This window comes from Triturus cristatus, chromosome 11, assembly GCF_964204655.1.
Source record: "Triturus cristatus chromosome 11, aTriCri1.1, whole genome shotgun sequence".
NCBI lineage: Eukaryota > Metazoa > Chordata > Amphibia > Caudata > Salamandridae > Triturus > Triturus cristatus.
The window spans coordinates 585,293,441-585,314,440 of NC_140594.1; the positions used below are offsets into that span (position 1 = coordinate 585,293,441).

The following is a 21,000-nucleotide window of genomic DNA, read 5'->3' on the forward strand; positions in this document are numbered from 1 at the left end:
TTGTGTTTAAATACTCTTTGCTTTGTAGATACCCCTGACGAAGGGAATGTTTATTCCCGAAATGCATTGGGTGATGCCAATAAAATTGTGATTTGTGGAAACGCACGCTCCATTTGTGTTTGAGTCATCAGTCACAGCATGAGAGACGCATGAGTAAAGTAAATTGATTAAGCAAATGTGAAAAGAGGATTAAAATGGTAAAGATAAGGAGTACACAGAGAAGCATGGGAACATTTGATTTATTGGATTCATACAGTCCAGGTTCTGGCTGTGCAGCCGGAATGGTTCCAGGATGTGGTTCCTTCATGTTTTGTTGTCATTGAAAAAGCGCAATGGGAAAGGGCACGTACCATGCTTGCACGCCTTTATAAGCTTTAACAGAGAAACATGACGAACATTAGGATGACTAAAGAAGAAAAAAGGTGTGCATCTCACCATCTTCCAATGTTTTTCACAATAGTTTTTGTCCCACGGAGAGATTGCACCCAACAACACTCGATAAATTGATGATGAAATGGAAGATTTGCATGGAAATGATATTGTCTGCAGTTATGTTAAAACACCTTTGGAGTGACGTTTCCCACCATTAATGGCTTGGCAGAACAGGGGACAATCAACGTCGATTCTAAGAAAACGAGACCTTAAAGTTGTGTTTTATGTGCATGCTAAAGTGTCTTTTCATTCTAGTTTAAACACTGCATCGGTAATCATGTGCGCGTATGTGCCGTTGTTTTTTATCGTTTGAGTTTAGCGAGGGGGGTTTACCTTTTTCCATGACTGGGTTTGGGTAGGAGTTGTTTTGAATGGGCAAGTGTATGACGAATGGCATGTTGGGATACGTAGTTTTGAGCAATTTAACTATGGGAATTGAAGGCATGGAATTTTGCACCAGAGTTTAGGTATCAGGGGTGCACACGTGACTGTCCATCTGTTGGCAATTATCAAGCGTATATAAGGCTCGGATAACCCCGTAGCATGAAATGAGGTTCTTGTTTAAATAGAGTAATGTGCTTCGGCACATTTAACATGGAGCAGTGTGGCAGCAGTTGAGAGACGAATGGAATTGAAGTGTCAACTTGGGATGCCATTCTTTTAAAAGAAATTTCGTACGCATGTCACAGTGAGTGGAGGGAAGAGTGTGGAGACAGTAGGGCTGATTAGTATAATGGAGGGATAACAACTTGAGAAAAGGTTACGTTATGAAGGGTTTCAGGTTAGTTGTTTGAACCTAAGTTCAGAAGGGGGTGAACAGAGTTGGTAAAACAGAAATGGGATCGTAGAGTTGGGGTTAAGGCATGTATAAATGAGTAATGTTTATTAAAAACTGCTAGAAGTTTGTAAACTTGAAGAAAGCACGGATTACTACGTAGGTTTTAAATGCAACTTTTTAATGAAGTTAGTAAAAATACAGGACACTGATGGTGGTGTTTGAATACTCTCTTTGCTTTGTAGATACACCTGACGAAGGGAATGTTTATTCCCGAAATGCATTGGGTGATGCCAATAAAATCGTGATTTGTGGAAACGCACGCTCCATTTGTGTTTGAGTCATCAGTCACAGCATGAGACACATGAGTAAAATAAATTGATTAAGCAAATGTGAAAAGAGGATTAAAATGGTAAAAATAAGGAGTACACAGAGAAGCATGCGAACATTTGATTTATTGGACTCATACAGTCCAGGTTTTGGCTGTGCAGCCGGAATGGTTCCAGGATGTGGTTCCTTTGTGTTTTGTTGGCTACTGATGAGGAGCAGGGAGGTCCACAGACATGGAGAGTAGGAGCCCACATATGAAAAGGCCTCTGATGAGGAACAGGGGATACAGAGGGAAGAGACCCACAGACAATAAGAACATGTGATTGGAGGATTCCAAATGAGGCACACAGGGTGAAAACAAGGTGCTCTAAGGCCAAGTAACATATGGACGAGGCACACTGGAAAATGCAGAAGGGGAGGAGAGGCCCACAGCCCAAGAGCCGGGGGGGCACAGACAAGATGCTGGGGAGCAGGGGCCCCCAGCCAAGAAATCCGGGAGGCGACGAGACGGCCCCCGGCCAAGGAGCCCGGGAGGCGACGAGAAGGCCCCCGGCCAAGGAGCCCGGGAGGCGACGAGAAGGCCCCCGGCCAAGGAGCCCGGTAGGCCACGAGAAGGCCCCCAGCCAAGGAGCCCGGTAGGCCACGAGAAGGCCCCAAGCCAAGGAACCCTGGAGGGCACGAGATACCCCCAGCCAAGGAACCCCGGAGGGGGCGAGAGGCACACTGGAAAATGCAGAAGGGGAGGAAAGGCCCACAGTCAAGAAAACTGGGAGGAGAGGCTCACAGCCCCAAGAGCCCGGGGGAGGGGGGGGGGGGCACAGACAAGGAGCTGGGGAGCAGGGGTCTACAGACAAAGAGCCGGGGAGGAGGGGCCCACAGAGAAAGAGCCAGGGAGGAGACGAGAGACCCCCAGTCAAGGAGCCCGGGAGGCGACGAGAGACCCCCAGTCAAGGAGCCCGGGAGGCGACGAGAGACCCTCAGCCAAGGAGCCCGGGAGTCGACGAGAAGGCCCCTAGCCAAGGAGCCCGGGAGGCGACGAGAAGGCCCCCAGCCAAGGAGCCCGGGAGGCGACGAGAAGGCCCCCAGCCAAGGAGCCCGGGAAGCGACGAGAAGGCCCCCAGCCAAGGAGCCCGGGAGGCGGCGAGAAGGCTCCCAGCCAAGGAGCCCGGGAGGCGGCGAGAAGGCCCCCAGCCAAGCCCGGGGGGGGGCACGGGAGGCCCACAGACCAGGAGCCGGGGGCACGGGAGGCCCACAGACCAGGAGCCGGGGGCACGGGAGGCCCACAGACCAGGAGCCGGGGGCACGGGAGGCCCACAGACCAGGAGCCGGGGGCACGGGAGGCCCACAGACCAGGAGCCGGGGGCACGGGAGGCCCACAGACCAGGAGCCGGGGGCACGGGAGGCCCACAGACCAGGAGCCGGGGGCACGGGAGGCCCACAGACCAGGAGCCGGGGGCACGGGAGGCCCACAGACCAGGAGCCGGGGGCACGGGAGGCCCACAGACCAGGAGCCGGGGGCACGGGAGGCCCACAGACCAGGAGCCGGGGGCACGGGAGGCCCACAGACCAGGAGCCGGGGGCACGGGAGGCCCACAGACCAGGAGCCGGGGGCACGGGAGGCCCACAGACCAGGAGCCGGGGGCACGGGAGGCCCACAGACCAGGAGCCGGGGGCACGGGAGGCCCACAGACCAGGAGCCGGGGGCACGTGAGGCCCACAGACCAGGAGCCGGGGGCACGGGAGGCCCACAGACCAGGAGCCGGGGGCACGGGAGGCCCACAGACCAGGAGCCGGGGGCACGGGAGGCCGAAAGACCAGGAGCCGGGGGCACAAGAAGCACAAATACAAGTAATAGAGGAGATCCACTGACATGGAGAGAGCCCAGAGACGAAAAGACACTCTGATGAGGAGAGGGGTTGAGTAGTCAAGGGATACAGAGGGATTGCTACAAATGTTTAAAAGAATAAATAAAAAAATAAGTTGTGCAGCCGTCTTTTTTTCTGTTTATTTACTATTTTAGCTTTCGCAGCACGCCGTGCTTTAGCTTTAGATGGTTAAAGCTAAAGTGAAGCATGCTGCCTTGCCTATAAACGTAAATAAATGCAGGATCTGCCCGCATTTGCTTTTTTATTTATTGACTTTTGTAGCAGACTACCGTCAGCTCAGCCAGGCACTGGTGAAAAACACAACCAATTCCAGAACCAGACATAAACAGTCAAGGAGAACTGGGGACAGGACAAGATATGCAACCGTTTGCACCTGCTTTGTAAGGTAAAGGGGAGAAGTAAGTACCTGCAATGTTTTATATGATACAGAATCTCAGGCAACAAAAGTAGGAAAGTAAAAGGAAATTATCTGCAATCACCATCACTAGTGCGAACAAGTCAAGGACAGGTGTGCAGATAGGAATGCTGTAATCCAGACCAGAAGCTTAGACGGGCAGGTACAGGTAGGTAGACATGCAAAGGTATTGTATGCAAAGATCTCTGAAAGGCCTGCACCTACCAATGACAAAGTAACTACACAAGATTCAATTTAGCTCCTAGATTATCAAGTGAGCAAAATAAAGCCAGTAGTCGTAGATTAGCTCAAGCAGATAAAATAGGCAACAAGAAAAAAAAACATAATTAAACAGCAGTAAATACTTTACATGAGCTCCAATATCTAAGGAAAAATCACAAGGGGGTGGCTGCAGATAGTGTTCAGTAAATAGCTAACAATAGATTGGGTAGGGAATGAGAGAAGCAGGCAGCTGCAAATCAAGTGCAACAGCCCAGATCAAAAAAAATAATAATAAAAACAGACCGTATAGCAAGACAGCTGATAAAACCGTCCAAGTCAACAAGTAAGGAAAGTATAGACATGACAATCCTATATATTAGTTCAAACCTATTGACAGTCAGTACAGCTGACGTTTGCAGATATGGTTCACCAGGAAGGTGAGCATGAGAGGAAATTATAGGCTGCAGCTTCATGTACTTGTCAGATGTTTGTACAGCAAGTGGTGAATTCTACAGAAAGAGAGCCAGAGAAGATGCTCAAACTCTCAGGTTGGACAAGTGCATTCCCAGCAGATCCCAAGTCCCGACCAAAAAAGTTTAGCAGAGGCACAGAACTCTCAGGATAACAGAGAAGAGTACTTACTGACAGCCAGCTCTACCAAGACAGGCGAAACTGGACTAAATGTGCACATACTAATCAATGGCTTGGAGCGGAGGAAAGGACAGTGTGGGTGACATGGCGCACACTGCAAAAGCAGAAACTGAGACTGGGACACACAGGCATAAAGAAAGGAAAACACCCACTGGTAAAGGTAATTGACCAAAACCACGTTCACCATTTGGTTACTCTCCAAGTTTCAGCATAAACACACATGAAAAGAATGAAATGCCACTAACATAAGAATAAACTGACAATTTGGGAAGAAAAGTAAGGAACTATGAAGGAACTATAAAGAGAACAACATCCTGGACTCGTCCCAATCCGGCTTCCGCAGCAACCACAGCACCGAAACAGCCCTCATCGCCGCCACCGACATCAGAGCCCTGCTGGACAACGAAGAAACCACGGCCCTCATCCTCCTGGACCTTTTCTGCTGCCTTCAACACCATCTGCCACCAAACCCTACGCACACGCCTCCACAACGCAGGGATCTGTGACAAAGCCCTGTACTGCACCACCTCCTTCCTCACCGGCAGAACCCAGAGTGTCCGCCTCCCCCATTCCGATCTAAAGACACCAAGATCATCTGCGGCGTACCCCAAGGATCATCCCTCAGTCCGACACTCTTCAACATCTACATGGCACCGCTCGCCAACATAGTCCGATCGCACGACCTCAACATCATCTCATACGCCGACAACACCCAGCTGATCCTCTCCCTCACCAAGGCCCCCACCACCGCCAAAACCAACCTCCACGAAGGAATGAAGGCCATCGCCAAACGGATGAGGAACAACCGCCTGAAACTGAACTCGGACAAGACGAAGGTCCTCATCCTCGGCTCCACCGCCTCCGCCTGGGACGACTCCTGGTGGCCAGCTGCACTGGGACCCGCACCATCGCCCACTGACCACGCTCGCAACCTGGGGTTCATCCTGGACTCATCACTCTCAATGACCCAGCAAGTCAACGCCGTCTCCTCCTGCTTCAACACCCTCCGCATGCTCCTCAAGATCTACAGACGGATCCCCACCGGAACCAGAAGGACGGTCACCCAGGCCCTCGTCAGCAGCAGACTGAACTACGGCAACGCCCTCTACGCGTGAACCTCTGCAAAACTCCAGAAACCACTACAACGCATACAGAACGCTTCTGCAAGCCTCATCCTCGACATCCCCCGCCACAGCCACATCACACCCCACCTGAGAGACCTGCACTGGCTCCCCGTCAACAAGAGGATCACCTTCAAGCTCCTCGCCCACACTCATAAAGCACTCCACAACACCGGACCAACATATCTCAACGAACGACTCACCTTCTACACCCCAAACTGCCAGCTTTGCTCCGCTGACTTCGCCATCGTCCCCGGATCCGACGAGCGACCGCCGGCGGCAGATTATTCTCCCACCTCGCCACCAAGACATGGAACACCCTCCCCATCCGCCTGCGACAGACCCAGGAACTGCTGGCCTTCAGGAGACTTCTCAAGACCTGGTTGTTCGAGCAGTAGCAGCACCCCCCCTCCAACCAGCGCCTTGAGACCCTCACGGTTGAGTAGTGCGCTCTACAAATGTTGATTGATTTATTGAAGGCTAACACGAATACAAGGGAGAAATAGGGGGCATAAGCAATCACTGGAACAAGGAGTTACATACATGTCACCAACAACCATACCAACATCAGGTTATGACTACTACTGCTTTTGGACCAGAGACAGTGACTTTAGAACTGAAAAGGACATGCACACTGATGTGGAGAATGCCAACAGTTGGTCACAAGGAGAAAATCATGAGATTGTTAAACACATCTACAGCCAGATAAGTAAATTGGTCACCAGCAGAGGGCAAAGGAATTGTGTACATTGGGATAAGGCAAAAAGACAAAGTGACAGGGAAACACGCAAGAAGGCACTTGGCGAGCGAAACACTTTCAAGTCTAGTGGAACAAAGGAATAGCAACTCACTACATAACACAAAGATGCCAGTAGGCATGGAGAGAAACAAAGGACTCCAGCACAAACAGATATGTACAGCACACCTAAACCTGAAAAAACACACCCTACGACTAAGGCACTCTTTTGCACAGGCAAGAACACGCAGATGATACTAAACTATGCTAGTACAGATACCCATTTCAGTGATTACACCAACAAAACTCTCTAAATACAGCAGACTTTTATATTACAACTTTGGAAGCGTAGAATGGGATAACTAGGTAGATGAACAGAACTTGTGAATAAGCAGTATAGGAGGAACTCCCACAAAACCAGCAAACATCAGTGTGGCGCAAAAAGATGCATTGGGACCAAGAAAACTGATGCCAAGTAAGAAAGGACTAACGCTGGGGATGGAAACGTCTCCAAACAGAAGGCAGGAACCACACAACTCAAACTAGAAAGAATGAAGCAGACTGTGAAATACTGGAAAAAGGAAAGTCCAAGAGAACCATAATAGAGATCATGAGTACCCGAGACACAAAAGCCCTGGAACATAGTACCCGCATTCAGAATTGTAGACGGGGAGTATACTGACACATCTCTGCACTGCTAGGTGCCCCTTAGTTGCTACCAGGTTAAGGGGAATGGTCTAGGCGCCAATATCAACGCAACTACAGCTTTCTTAATCCACCAATAGCGCAACAACACTAGTGAAGAGGCTAGGAGGACAGCAATTCCTGTTAAGTCACTGCAGAAAATTGTGCAACAAGTGTGAGTAGCTCAGTGCCATCAAAAATTAAGAGGACACCACCTTAAATCCACCCCTAGATGGAATGGCATGATATACCTACCACGACTTGCCATACCTTCACATGTTGCTAGAAAGTTGCATTATCAGACTCCTATCAAACTAACCCATCACTAGTAGATAAGAGTGAGAGAAATTGGAAGTACATGATTAACAATAGCAAGAACACATGATCAATTTAGGAAGACACTGGCAAAGAGAAGTAAGGAAACACGATTAGCGAATAAAATACTACCAGTATCGAATAGCAGTGATAGCCTAATTGTATAACTAGACCTCCCCAGGTGACTGTGTTGTTATGCAACCTATTAACATGCTCTGCAAGCCATGGTATAGTGCCGAGCAACAAATAAAACAACAAATTAAACTATGTAAAAACATTAATTATACTGGTTGTGCCTAAGATGGCACAGTTTCCACACACGGAAGTAACGCTTGTGATAGGCTGACATACTGACTACAGTTCAGAGCCACAAAAGCTACACAGAGACGGCGCAACCTAACCAGAGCTCCGACACACAGAGTGAAAACAATGAAAAGTCTCTACACGTACAAGGTGTATCAGTTATGGAATGCAAAGGTGTCTTAGGATATGGAGGAAGGGTGTAAAGATTAACATACCTGCACCACCGGCAATCAGGGAGTTCGGCACCTCTCCAGGATACTGATGCCTTTGTTGTTGTTACCTGCTATCTAGCTCTTCTGCTGGTCCAGGAAATCGGCAGCAGGAGTCTCCTTCGGGACCCCATTCTCCACCTCACCTAGCCGAAAATGTGAAACTTCGCCATGGTGAGGAGGGCTGGCTCTGGCGCTATGGGTGGGAGGAGGAGCCAAACAGACAGTTTACCCCAGGCGGAGAGCAGTGAAAACATGAGACTGCTCATCCGGCCTTAGTGGCAAACATTGAAAATGGACTTGCCTTGGTTGCAGTCTGCCACTGTTGACTGATCACAAGGCGGCCATTGTTGAAAGGAGTTATAAAAAGTGTGCACATGGTCAGCTGTAGGATGTGGTCGAAATATTTCTACAACAGCCCATATATTTTTGTTATAAAAAGAAAAAATTAGATCCTGTAGCTGCCAGTAAACTTATCCCAGCGGGCTGTGGAACGTTGTGAAAGCGATCAGACAATGCATAGTAAAGCTCTAAGCACATGCACAATATATAAAGCATTCTAATATCGCAACAATAAGTATTCCTATTATGAATGCATCTTACTGTGGCATTAGTGCTACATGCATGTGAAGGTTCTTTGCCTCGATTTATAGTAGCATCCATGGAAATCTTTCTGAACATAACAGTGTTGCATAGGAGTTTGAGAGATGGATGGGTAGGGAGAGTGGCTGCGCCGCAAAATGATGTCGTTTCCTACCGGAGTTGTAAAAATAATCGGGTATCCAGCAGCGTGGAATTTATATTACAAACGCTGCTTCCCCACGCCTCCTCCCGAAAAATAAGCAAAAAATGCAAAGAGCTGGAGAGCAGAGCACCAGACTAAGGTGAAGCACACATGAAAAGCGCTCCTAAAGGAATAATAAAAAAATTTAAAGAAAGAGCTATGGGCAAAAAGTGATGGCGGAAAGTAACATTCTAAAAACAAGCCACAAATGCAAATCCGTTGACCCCAAGTTGCAAAAAGCAGGAGGGAGGCTGCAGCGGGAGAGAGAGAGAGCGAACTGGGAGGAGAAGTCGGCTGCAGCCCAGGAGAGGGAGCAAGTGTGGCTGCGGGCAGGTCCTGAGGTTAAAGAAGCAGAAAATGAGAAAAGACTGCACCAAAACTTAAATAACAAAGTGAAGAACAGGGGGTGTCCTCATGGGAGGGTACAATAAGAAACAAGCATTTTCAATGCAAAAGGCCTCGCATTAATGAGAGTTTGAGCTATTGGCATAGTAAATGACAATGCCTTTTATTTTATGTGTTTTCAAAACAGATAACAGGCATTGTCATTTACAATGCCAATAGATTAAAACTCTCGCAAATGTGTGCTATCAAAATTTTTAAAAAGTATTAGGAGAGAGCGTGTCCTGTTGCAGGCAGGACAAAGCTATTTGAGAAAATGGTGCTTGGAGGCTGTAATTAAAGCCTACCGAGCAACAACACACGTAACGGGATGTCGCCATGAGAGGTTACAAAATGAGACAAGGCAGTACTGAGGAGGGACCCACTAAGCATTTTGACCAACTAACAGCCACAGTTTACAGTGGACAATGACACAAGCCAATGGAAAGTGTGGGCAGAGAGTGGGTGGAGCTTCAAGTCCCTACCTCAATACAGAATGCCTCGCAGAGCAGTACATGCGCTGGCCAGGATCGACCTAAAGATCAGCCTTAAAGAGAGTATTCACAATCTAAATTGGAGCCTGACCTCTGCAAATGGACCAGTGCAACTCAACACAATATAGGTTGTTACACACTCTCCCTGCAACTCACTGGTGTGTCATGGGGAGGGAGGGGGGCAGGTGGTGGTGGAATGGGGAGGGGCGGGAGAGTCTCCCTAGAGAGAAACCTTCTCAAGTTCACAGTACAAAGCAAATAAGCATAAACAGTTACAGAAGAATTTCAAAGGAATACATTTTCTGCACATTACAAGTTACAAATACAACCCCAAAAAAACGACAGTGGAGTTGTTAGACGACCAGATGGCACTCTGTATACGTACGAGAAAGTTCTAAAATACTGAACCGTGTCCTGTCCAGACCTCAGTGAACACGACAGCTTATCTACACAAATATATAGAAAAAAAAGTTCCACTATCGCTACTGAAATACACTACATTGAACCTGGACTTTTGTTGTGAGAGAACTAACAAAATACAAATGGATACAAAACAAGCATTGGCCAAAGCCAAAAGTTCTGTGTTTAATGTACTAAGCATGCAGTGTTAGCACATTAGTGTGAGGCACATGGGAGGAAACCTACAGAATAGGATGGAGAGGGAAGCTGCAAAGTAGTCCTCATGCAGTTTAATGCAATTAATGAGGTGGAGGTGAAGGTTAATCAAAACAGCCCACAGGAGATAAATACTGGGCCAACTAAAAACGTGATGGATAAAGTCAAGCCAATGGCTAGAGGATGCTGGTCAAAAAAAGTGAATGCTGGAAATGGTGCACCCAACGGTTACTCCATGTTTAATGTTAACAAGTCTGCTCGACAACTCTGCTGTAGAAAATTCAGATCCCCAAAATCTCCATTTAATGTAACCAAGTGAAACTTCATAAGTTTTCCCTTGTTCGATTTAACTATACAAACTGAAAAGAATTTGCATCAAATTAAGTTTAAAGCAACAAAGTTAAAATGCAAACACAAAATGTATTAAATTTGAGCATAAATGAAAACAAGGTGCTCATCATGTTTTGCCAGTTCATACACAGGATCAACTGACAAAATAAAAAATATAAATTACCCCACTGACCTCAACACACCAAACTCATCTTCAATATTTGAGAGTTAAAAACCAAATTTCACACATTCATGAGGTTACCACAGAATGAATACTACACTTTTTTTTTTGTTAAAAGATTTTTATTGATTTTTTCACACTCAAAGTCCTGTGGACCAACATTACACACGTTCGCATCATACTAGGAATCCCCCATCAAAATACACATCAAGAGAAATCCATGCTGCTACGTTCCTACCCTATATCCCCCACCCACTGCCCCCTCTACCCCCACCCCCCCAGTCAGTGTGCCCGCAGCAACCCCTCATTAACCGCCGTCCATCGGGCCCTATGGCCTGAGGAATGAATACTACACTTATATAGTAATGTAAAGGGACCGAATTAGCAGTGTCTGAGCAGAACAAATCGTAGAATTTTGGTCATTGTCAGGGCCACTGGAATAATGCACTGCTGCATTGATTTTCCAATGATTATAGGTTTGCCACATTATTTATCATCTGCTGCATAACCTGCAGAGTTTAACAAGAAAAAACAATTGTTTCTACCTCAAACGTTGCTAAAAAATAAAGCAACACTTATTGCAGTGAAAAGCCCTTTAGCAAGCCCGGACTGTTACTCTTCTGTTGCTTATTGCTATATTTGAGTATTAAACTTCCGCAAATGTGCAACTAATACCCAGACAGTGTTATCAAGTTTAGAAATGAAAAAAAGTAATGAAGTATGTGCAGCATTATGCCGCATAATTGGCCTTTTCTAGACTCAATTTACTCAACCCTGCCGCATAATTTGGCCCAGTCCTGCCACATAATTCCAGTGACCCTGATTATTGTATATATTGTATTATAATATGTATTACTGCTTGCTATGTTGGATTGCCACTATGGTTCATATTATGCCATAATTTAGATTACCAAACTGTACAGTGGGAAGCAAGCGTTGTACATGTTTATCATAAATACACAATGCAAAATGGACCCGTACTGCTCTTCCCTCAACTATACAATTTATTCTATAACGTATTGATTCCTACCAAGTGAATTCAAATATAAAGTGATGCATTAAACGGAAATTGTCTCGAAATGATATTCTGAATAGACCTTCGAGATGAGACTGCCTCCCTTGGCTTGCTGCATAGAAGTCCAAGCAAAAACAAAAATAATGCAGCGGAATTGATACAGCAACAGTTATTTCTATAGCTAATGGAAACCTAAATTATTCCATCAATGAGAAATTATTCTCTAACCAACCAATTGTCTTAATTCAAAAAACACACTCACATTAGGTTGTAGGTCCAATGTATATCATTATGCATCCAGTTTTTAGGTCTCGCTGAGACAGCGAAAGCTGTCTCTTTGATTAGGTCTCGCTGAGACAGCGAAAGCTGTCTCTTTGAGACATTTTGTAAGTGGGCTTTCAAAAGTGCTACCCACATGGTTTTGCTGGCCTAGGGCTTGATGGCGTGCACGTGCACAGCTGCTCCTTGCATTCCCCCCTCCCTTCTCACCCAGCCCTTTGATGCTCTGCTCGATTACTTTCACTTTCGCTGCTTTGATGTTTGATCGCAAACGCGATCACTCCCGCTTGGCATAGCCTGTACTTGTTCTCTTTGTCCTCACATATGCTCTTCCCTCTATGTTAACCCCGTGATGCAGCCGCAGTAAGTTCAATTCATTCTTAATTTTAGATTTTTGTAATACGCTATTTGACCGAAATCTGGTAGTAAGTGGTTAAGCCTCCTTTTTTTCTGGCACTTCAGCTAACAATAGCTCTCCCCTTTCGCGCCATTGGCCTCGCTCGCGGCCATTAGCAGCTCTGAGATTAGAAAACGTTTCTCAAGCGTCGTGTGTAGTCCAGCATTTACCTCGGTGTGCGGCCGGAGTCGAACTTTATCTGCCCTGTGATTGGCCGCCTGATTACACTTTATAGACATATTCGGAATAATGAGTGCGAAAGTAGCTTTCGTAGACACAAAAGAGAGCATGGATTGCTTTAATCACATGTTTTGGTGTATGCATTAAACACCTCAGGGCGAGTTACTTTGGTGTGATTGCCCTGCTGACGAGTATGTTCTGCCAGAGGCACAAAATGGTCCGCTGCTTGGAAGAGAGCGCCCTGCCGGAATGCTAAAGTGTGTCTCTGATAAAAGACCTGTTCAAACGAGCTATCACAGACGCTTTACTGCTGATAGTTTCAGCAGCACCAGATACGAAGATTGTGTCTGCCCAATCAGATGAGCTTTCCGCTCATCGGAATCTAGCGCTTTTATGGAAGAGTTGAGCTGGTGCCGGTACTTCTAGTTCAATATTCTCTCGAGACATATACCCGAGTAAACACCTGATATTGTAACTCAGTGAGCTGAACTCCCACCGAGAAACCCACACGCCACAGGTTCAAAACGCACCACAGTTGGTGCAGCTTTTCATCACTATGCAGTTAATTAAAAAAGTTCAGGTAATTTTGTTCTCGGTAACACCGGTTAAGTATAAAAACAATTTAGATTGTTTCACATAATTAGATTCTAGGAGGTTTTTCACATTTACATTTGTAGTTATAGATATTCTTGTTTTTCTGGTATTATGTTTATTTATTTGTTTTTCTACGCATAAATTGGATTGCAACAAATATTATCCGATGCGTGACTGCCTAAAGGGTGCCTGTGGTTTAGTCATACAGACTATACCTAAACACTCCTAAGAAAACATTAGCCTTGTTATGCATGCACAAATGCAGCTACTCGGGCTTCAGTGGGTAATTCTTTCCTTTCTAATCTCCCTTATGCTGTGAGTTTCAACAGTTATTGGCCTACATTATTGATCCCATGAAGAGATGATTAAAATAAGTTCTGTTGTCTGGTTTTAAAACATCCTATACTTAAAAGAAACAGTGACTAGGTTCTGGCATTTGATTAGACCTGAGGGATCGTAAAATCTGGCTATTAAATTAATCAAGGTTGGTGAATAGTGGTGACATGGTATGCCAATGCAAATATTTCTGTATAGAGGTATGCACCTTCGGATTAACATTGAGATTGGCTTGCACTTAACATAGAACTGTGTCTAACATGGTCACAGTGATACACCCATTCTTGACACACACAACCTTCCACACATTCCTAAAACACATACACATACAAATATATTCTAACATAGATAAACAAGCATTGGCATAGCCAATAGGTCTCACCTTTGGCACCTTATAAGTGTTTAGCCATGCAACAGTTGATGTTGATGCACCAAGGATATTGTGCTGCATAACTAAATACTTATAAGGTTCCAAAAGCGAGACCTATTGGCTATGCCAATGCTTGTTTTTATATATATATTTGTGTGTTTATCACATGAACAATGCACATTTACTTACACAACGTAAAAAAATAACGTAAAAAAATACATACAAACAGTACACTTATGTATCTGAAAACAGGAAACAGAATCCTTGGAGCCCTAATATTAGTTGTGCTGCGAAGAAAACTTACAAACACCAAAAATACAATTCGCAGTTCACATCAATCAAGATCGCCCTCATGTCCATACCTCTTAGGGTATTTGTCATTGCACCCTACTATTTACTGGAGTTGCATTTTTTTCTTTTATACATGAATTCAGACGCGTTTCAGCCCATTTAGTTTGGGCCTCATCAGGACTAGGGGCCAAAGGAAACCTTGCCAAAGGGCCTGCTTCAAGGCCTGAGTGAAAGTTTCCAACCTCGGCCGAACTTATCACAACGGGTTATTTACGCCACATCTGCGGTTGACGGAGGTTGATTCAAAAGCCGTCAATCTTCGCTCGAGTGGTTCAAAATAATCAGTTAACCCACTTCTCCCTGGTAAAAACTCATGGGCAGTCGGTCTCTGGGTGGACCCTTCCTTTCACGGGATCCCTGTTTGTGCTGCATACAAGTAGCAAAATTAAATGGTTGCATTAATTGAAAATGGAATTAATTGAATCCTTGCATCATAACCCAAGATAATCTATAACTTTTTAAGGACTCACAAACCTGAAAGAGAAATTATTCCTATGCGTGTTAGATGACTCCAGTGTGTATTGGTTCCTGACCCCATTTTCAACAATTGTTTAAGACGCCTGGAAGCTACCTTTAAGTCTTTTGTGTTAATCAGTAATATAAGTTCCGCTTCATGCGGTCCTATTTCCCTTGACACACGTTGACATCATGTATGGCTGGTGCTCGAGCCCCACACCGGTGCACCCACAGGTGTTGGTGGTATTATGGTGTTGGTGGCATTATACAAAGTCCACCTACCCTCCCCAGTCTGTAAAGTTTCATAGGAATTTATGCAGCCACTTTCTGACTACAGGTTAAAAAAAAAAAAAAACAACGAATGTAAGTACCTATTCAAAACCCTGAAGGCAAGTAGTGTTTGTCGAAACTCAAAACAAACATTGCAGGGTGTAGGTACTAACACAAATACATATTGTTGATAAAAAATATGTATGCTAAGGTGCCTTAGTGCATGAGGTTGCGGAGTAAGATGGAGCTCGTCAGCAGATTACATCTCAGAGGTTTCCCCCCCCACCTTCAAATAGCTAAATCTATCTCTACGAAAAGCCACACGCCCCAGAGGACGCCACAAAGGCTGGGGCGTGAAATGCCACACAGCTTTGGTTGTATTTTTGGCCAGGCTATAAGCAACAGAGGCCAGGGTGTAACCTTCACTGTAGCCCATCCAACTAGTGGCCATGTTTACAACCCCGAGGGTAAGAGCATTTCATTTTACCGTTCGTGATTCTCCTTTTGGGGTGCCACAAATTAACTGCGGTAGAGCCGGGGAAGGACAAATATTGATGTTAAATTATCAATGAGGGTTAAAAAAAAAAAAAAACACAACAACAACAACAACAACAACAAAAACTAATAAGCTAATTCATCAAAACGGCTAAATCGCTAAAAAAAGAGAAATGTTAATGCAGTATTAAGCTTGAAAGAGCTCGTTAGAATAAAAAAACCAGCACTGCTGTTAGTCATCTCACTGTTCAAGCACATTAAATAATTAAAACTGCATGCGCACGACATGGCAGCGTGCTTGTCGGTGAAACCGGCAAAAAGCATCTTCAATATGTGGGCTCTTTTAAATATGGTGCTCAGTCTTTATTCACTTCACTCATGCAGAATCCTGAACTCTGCACGAGGGAACTAAGAATGATAAACCACTGTTTATCGTAAATCTAAATTATGGCCTAAGTTACAAGTCATCAATCCGCAGTAAGCCTTCTGAGCTCTGTAGGACTCATCCCACCTAAAACAAGCAATAAAAATAAAGTGCAATCGTAAAACCTTCTGTGATTACTTACAACTGCTGTAAAAACAAGCGGCACTGAAAGCGATCGCGAAAGCAATCGCTATTGTGTAAAAAAAAAAAAAAAAAAAAACGCTAGTGGTGCGGGCGTGACCCACAGCGAGCCATATGTTTTCAAGTATCGCGCCTGTGTCTGGGCACGATAATTGAAACCACATGGGCTTTGGTGCGCGTAACAGACACCAATAGGCCATGGGCGCAGCAATGCGCCCGCCTTTGGCCTATTCCGTGCTTTGTTTAAAAAAAAAAACACACACTCAAAGCCCAATAAAGGAAGCCAAAACTAAAATCACACTCGCGAGCGTGTACAATTCCAAGGTCCGTTCCGGAACCCCGGATAAAAGGACTCTCGCTACGCACTGCATCGCTAGGCGCAAGACCTAAAAAGGTGGTCAGAAGGAGGGACATCTAAGCCTATTGACCAATGAAAAGCCACCATTTACAAAGGGCAGTGACGGGAACCAATTAAAAAGATGGGTGGAAAGTATGCGGAGCTTCATGCCCATATCCTGAATACAGCATGTCTCGAAGAGACAGAGCAAGCACTGCCTAGGCGACACCTAAAAAAGGGGAGGCATACAGACAAACAAGAAAGGACCAAGAACGAACAACAAGGGCGCTAGGTACGAGAGGCATAAGCAGTAATAGGGGTACTAGCAGACAAGCAAAAGGTGTGGACAAGCAGACATGGGCAAATCCATTAGGTCTCGCCTATGCAAGAGCTATTGGCTTTACCAATAGGTTTTAGCCAAGTTATACACAAAGGTGGCAGCCGTTCAGCATGGCTAAAAGTTAATGGGAACAAAGGAGAGTGGAGTGTCATAAAGCGGAGTTGAGTGTTATGCTGTGGTGTGGAGTGGCAAAGAGTTGAACGGAGTGGAGTTATGTGGGGTGTCATGGAGTGTTGTGGGAGTGGAGTAGAGTAGCAAAGAGTGGAGTAGAGTGGCAAAGAGTGGAGCAGAGCTGAGTGGCGTAGAGTGAAGTAGAGTGTTGTGGAGTGGTGTAGAGCAGAGTGTTGTGTTAATTACAGTGGAGTACTGTGTTGCACAGTAGAGAGGAATAGAGTTGTGGAGTGGCATAGAGTGGAGTGATGTGTTGTAAAACAGAGAGGAGCAAAGTGGAATGGAGTGACAGAGGACATTGCGGAGAGTGGCACAGAGTGTTGTAGAGTGCAGTGGCATAGAGAGGAGTAGTGTGTCAATATATTTTAATGAAGTAGAGCATCTTAGAGTGTAGTGTCGTGGAGTAGAGTGGCCTAGAGTGAAGTGGCGTAAAGTATAGTGGTGCAGAGTAGATTGGCATAGAGTGCATTGGTTTTGAGTTAAGTGGTGTAGAATGCATTGGCATAGAGTGCATTGGTTTTGAGTTAAGTGGTGTAGAATGCATTAGCGTAGAGTGCAGTGACGTAGAGTGCAATCTACTCTCCTTCAGTGGCAGAAAGTAGATTGTTTCAGAGTGAAGTGGCGTGGAGTGGTGCAGGGTAGAGCGTAGAGTGGCGTATTGTGCAGAGGTGTACAGTAGAGTCAAGTGACGGAGTGGTGCAGAATAGATTAGAGTGGCGTAGAGTGGTGTGGAGTGATGCAGAGTGTAATGGCGAAGAGTGGCACACAGTTGAGAGGTGCAGAGTAGAGTACAGTGGTGAAGAGAGCAGTTGCGTAAAGTACAGTGGTGAAGAGAGCAGTGGCGTAAAGTACAGTGGCAGCGTGGCATAGAGTGCAGTGATGTAGAGTACTATGATGTAGAGTGGTGTAGTGGTGCAGAGTAGAGTGCCTTTCAGTTCAGTGGGGGAGAGTGCAGTTTTGTAGAGTGCAGTGGCACAGTGTAGAGTGGTGCACAGAGCAGTGGCGTAGAGTATAGTGGTGCAGATGATAATAGAATGGCAGAGTACAGTGGTGTAGAATAGAGTAGCATAGAGTTCAGTGGTGTAGAGTGGAATAGAGCGCATATAGTGCAGCGAGGTACAGAGCAATGGTGTAGAGTGGTCTTGAAGAGTAGAGTGTTAAAGAACGTAGTAGTGTAAACTAGAGTGGTGCAGAGCAGAGTGGCTTATCGTGCAGTGGAGAAAAGTATTGCTGAGTAGAGTATAGCGAGAGTGCAGTGGTGTAGAGTAGTTGGTGTAGAGTGCATTGGTTTTGAGCAAAGGGGTGTTTAGTGCATTGGCCTAGAGTGCAGTGATTTAAAGTAGAGTGGCGTAGAAGGCAGAGGCGTAGAAGGCAGAGGCGTAGAGAGGTGCAGCGCAGAGTGGCGTTGAATAGAGTGCAGAGGAGTACAATTCAGTGGCAGAGAGTGCAGTGTTGCAGAGTAGACTGTTGTAGAGTGCAGTGGTGTATCGTAGAGTTGAGTGGTGTATCATAGTCTGGCGTACAGTACAATGGTGCAGAGTAGAATAGAGTGGCGTAGAGTGCAGTGACGTGGAGAACAATGGCGTAGAGCGCAGTGCTGTAAAGTCTTGTAGAGTATAGTGGAACAGAGTAGATTGGCATTGAGTACAGTGGTGTAGAGTGCATTGGTTTTAAATAAAGTGGTGTTGAGTGCAGAGGCACAGAGTAGATTGTTTCAGAGTAGAGTGTTGCATGGTAGATTAGTCACGAAGAGTGCAGTGGTACAGAGTAGATAAGAGTGGCGAGACTTTATTGACAGAGTGCACTGGCGTAGAGTGCAGCAGAGTAGAGTGCAGCAACGTGGAATAGTACAGAATGAGGTAAAGTGGAATATGCATATTGTGGTAGCACACTGCCATTACAGACAACACATCTTCACTTGAAAAGCCCATTACATTTGCACAGACATACAGTTTTACTGATAAAAGTATACAGCACACAAACGATAATATGTGGAAATGTCATCAACTTGTGTACCGATTTGTTTTGATCCTATTAAAATACTTTTTTCAACACACTTCAGAGAATTACCCAAAAGTATGCTTAATTTGTCCTTTTCTTATTCCGTACTATCTGCACAGTTTACTTAGAGACATTTAAATTTTGTTGTGTGCTAGAAAAAAAACGGTTAACAGCCTTTTTCAAGCACTCCCCCAGTGACCAGCATGATAATCACATAAATCCTCTCACTTTCAAGTCAAAGAAAGACAAATAAAAGACCAAGCTTCCGGGAAGACAGAGCCTGACATTTGACCTCTGTCTTGGAATGCACAGCAAATGTGACAAGAACAAGATTTAAATACCTATTTACAGAAATCCAGTACTGGTGGGAGAATGCAGTAAATAGAGTGTGGGCAACGGAAGAGAAGAACTCAAGCTCAACAGCCAAAAACAAATATAGTCACAAATAGAAAGCAAGCAAATGTGAGTTACAAACCACAACGCCAATGGTAAACAATGGGCAGAATGCATTCTCAGAGAAACTTTCCGAATGCCCCCAAAATGTTGTTAGCAAACCAGACAGCTGTGCTGTCTGCTAAGCTTTAAAATAATAAAGGGAGGACGTACAGATGTGTAAACAGGCAAGGCGGTACCAACACGAACAACAAGGGCCCAAGCATAGGCACCACGGCACTAAGTTCAGGTAACAAGGCACTAGGTAGAGCCAACAAGGCACTTGCAACATTCGGTCACTGAGACGAGGAAAAATGAATACGAAAAGAACATAGATATGTTAACAAAATAATGAGGGCTACGTGAACGAAGAGGGATACATGAACAATAGGGGGACTAGCAACAGGCTTCCATGCAAATAAGCACTATGGGGGACATACAAATAAACAATAGTGGGGACATTCAAATAAGCAATGGGGGCGGGAGGGCATGCAACTAAGCAACAGTGAGACATGCAAATAAGCAACAGTGAGACATGCAAATAATCGACAGGGGGGCATGCAAATAAGCAACAAGTGGAAATGTAAATAATCAACAGACGGGCAAGCTAACGAGCAACATGACCGCTGACTTCTGACCGAGGGCAGTAATCACCAAGGAGTAGTAAGAGATGAGAGTTTTTTTAGGGCCAGAAGTAGTGTGTAAGTATGTTTTAAAATTAAAAATGGCTGTGGTTTTGAGTTAAGGAGCGTTTGGTGGATGTAGTATGCAGCAGAAATGGGAGGTATTGTGAGTTGCATATGTGGTGAATGCAAGACAGCAAATGAGTTACATCTAGAGGGCACTACTAGTAAAGTAAACGGGAGTAGTTTATAGGAATTTCTAATTTGGCAATGCATGCATTTGAAACTAGACACAAAAGTCGATGAGTGCACAGCACGGTGACATCTAGAGCTGAAAACAACAGGGAGGTGGCAGGCCATGTGTTGCTGCTTCTTGCTCTGTACTTCGTGCATTCGGATATCTCTACTCCCGAAGTCTTCTACTTCCCCCCATCATTTCGCCGGCCTCCCCACTACACATCCCAGCTCCACCTCCCAACTTCCCGTCTATGGACCCTTTTCCCGCCTACCCCATCTCACCTGCACAGTATCCGCCATTTTGGCCCATTCATGCTCCTCTCTCTCGATCCCTCACTCTGCGCGCACCGCCCCCTCCCAACTCGTCGCACAATGCGCGTGCGCCCTGGCAAGTATCCCACCGTACGCTCAGAGAGCAACAGCCTTGGCAACGAGAAAAGTACTCCCTTTGCTTAGCGCACAATGCTTCCTAGAATGGAGACAGCGCGATGACGATTTCACGTAATAGAAAAACGTAATCCAAACGTGACAGCGAGGAGGGATAGGGGGCTTTTCAGCTTTGTTTACATGTTTCTTAAAGGGGCCTTAACACAAAGAGAAAGGGAATCCGTTTAGAAGAACAGCGGTCACCGCAGCAGAGCCAGCAACTGTCAACAAGATCTCTATGACAACGTTCGAGAACTGCTTAGAGGGGAAATTAACGAAATC

General features: G+C 45.6%; 1 protein-coding gene across 6 annotated transcripts in view; it reads right to left on the bottom strand.

The window, feature by feature from the left end:
• The window catches only part of XPO7 (exportin 7), a 598,229-nt gene extending 577,516 nt beyond the window's left edge, over positions 1 to 20,713 (bottom strand). For 4 of the 6 annotated variants that reach the window (XM_085633854.1, XM_085633852.1, XM_085633851.1 and 1 more), the window contains exon 1: positions 20,575 to 20,656. The gene's annotated coding sequence lies outside the window, so the exon portion shown is untranslated. Of the gene's footprint in view, positions 1 to 20,574 lie in introns of all 6 variants that reach the window. The other 2 variants (XM_085633849.1, XM_085633846.1) reach the window with 1 other exon arrangement.
• Positions 20,714 to 21,000: the final 287 nt, after the last annotated feature.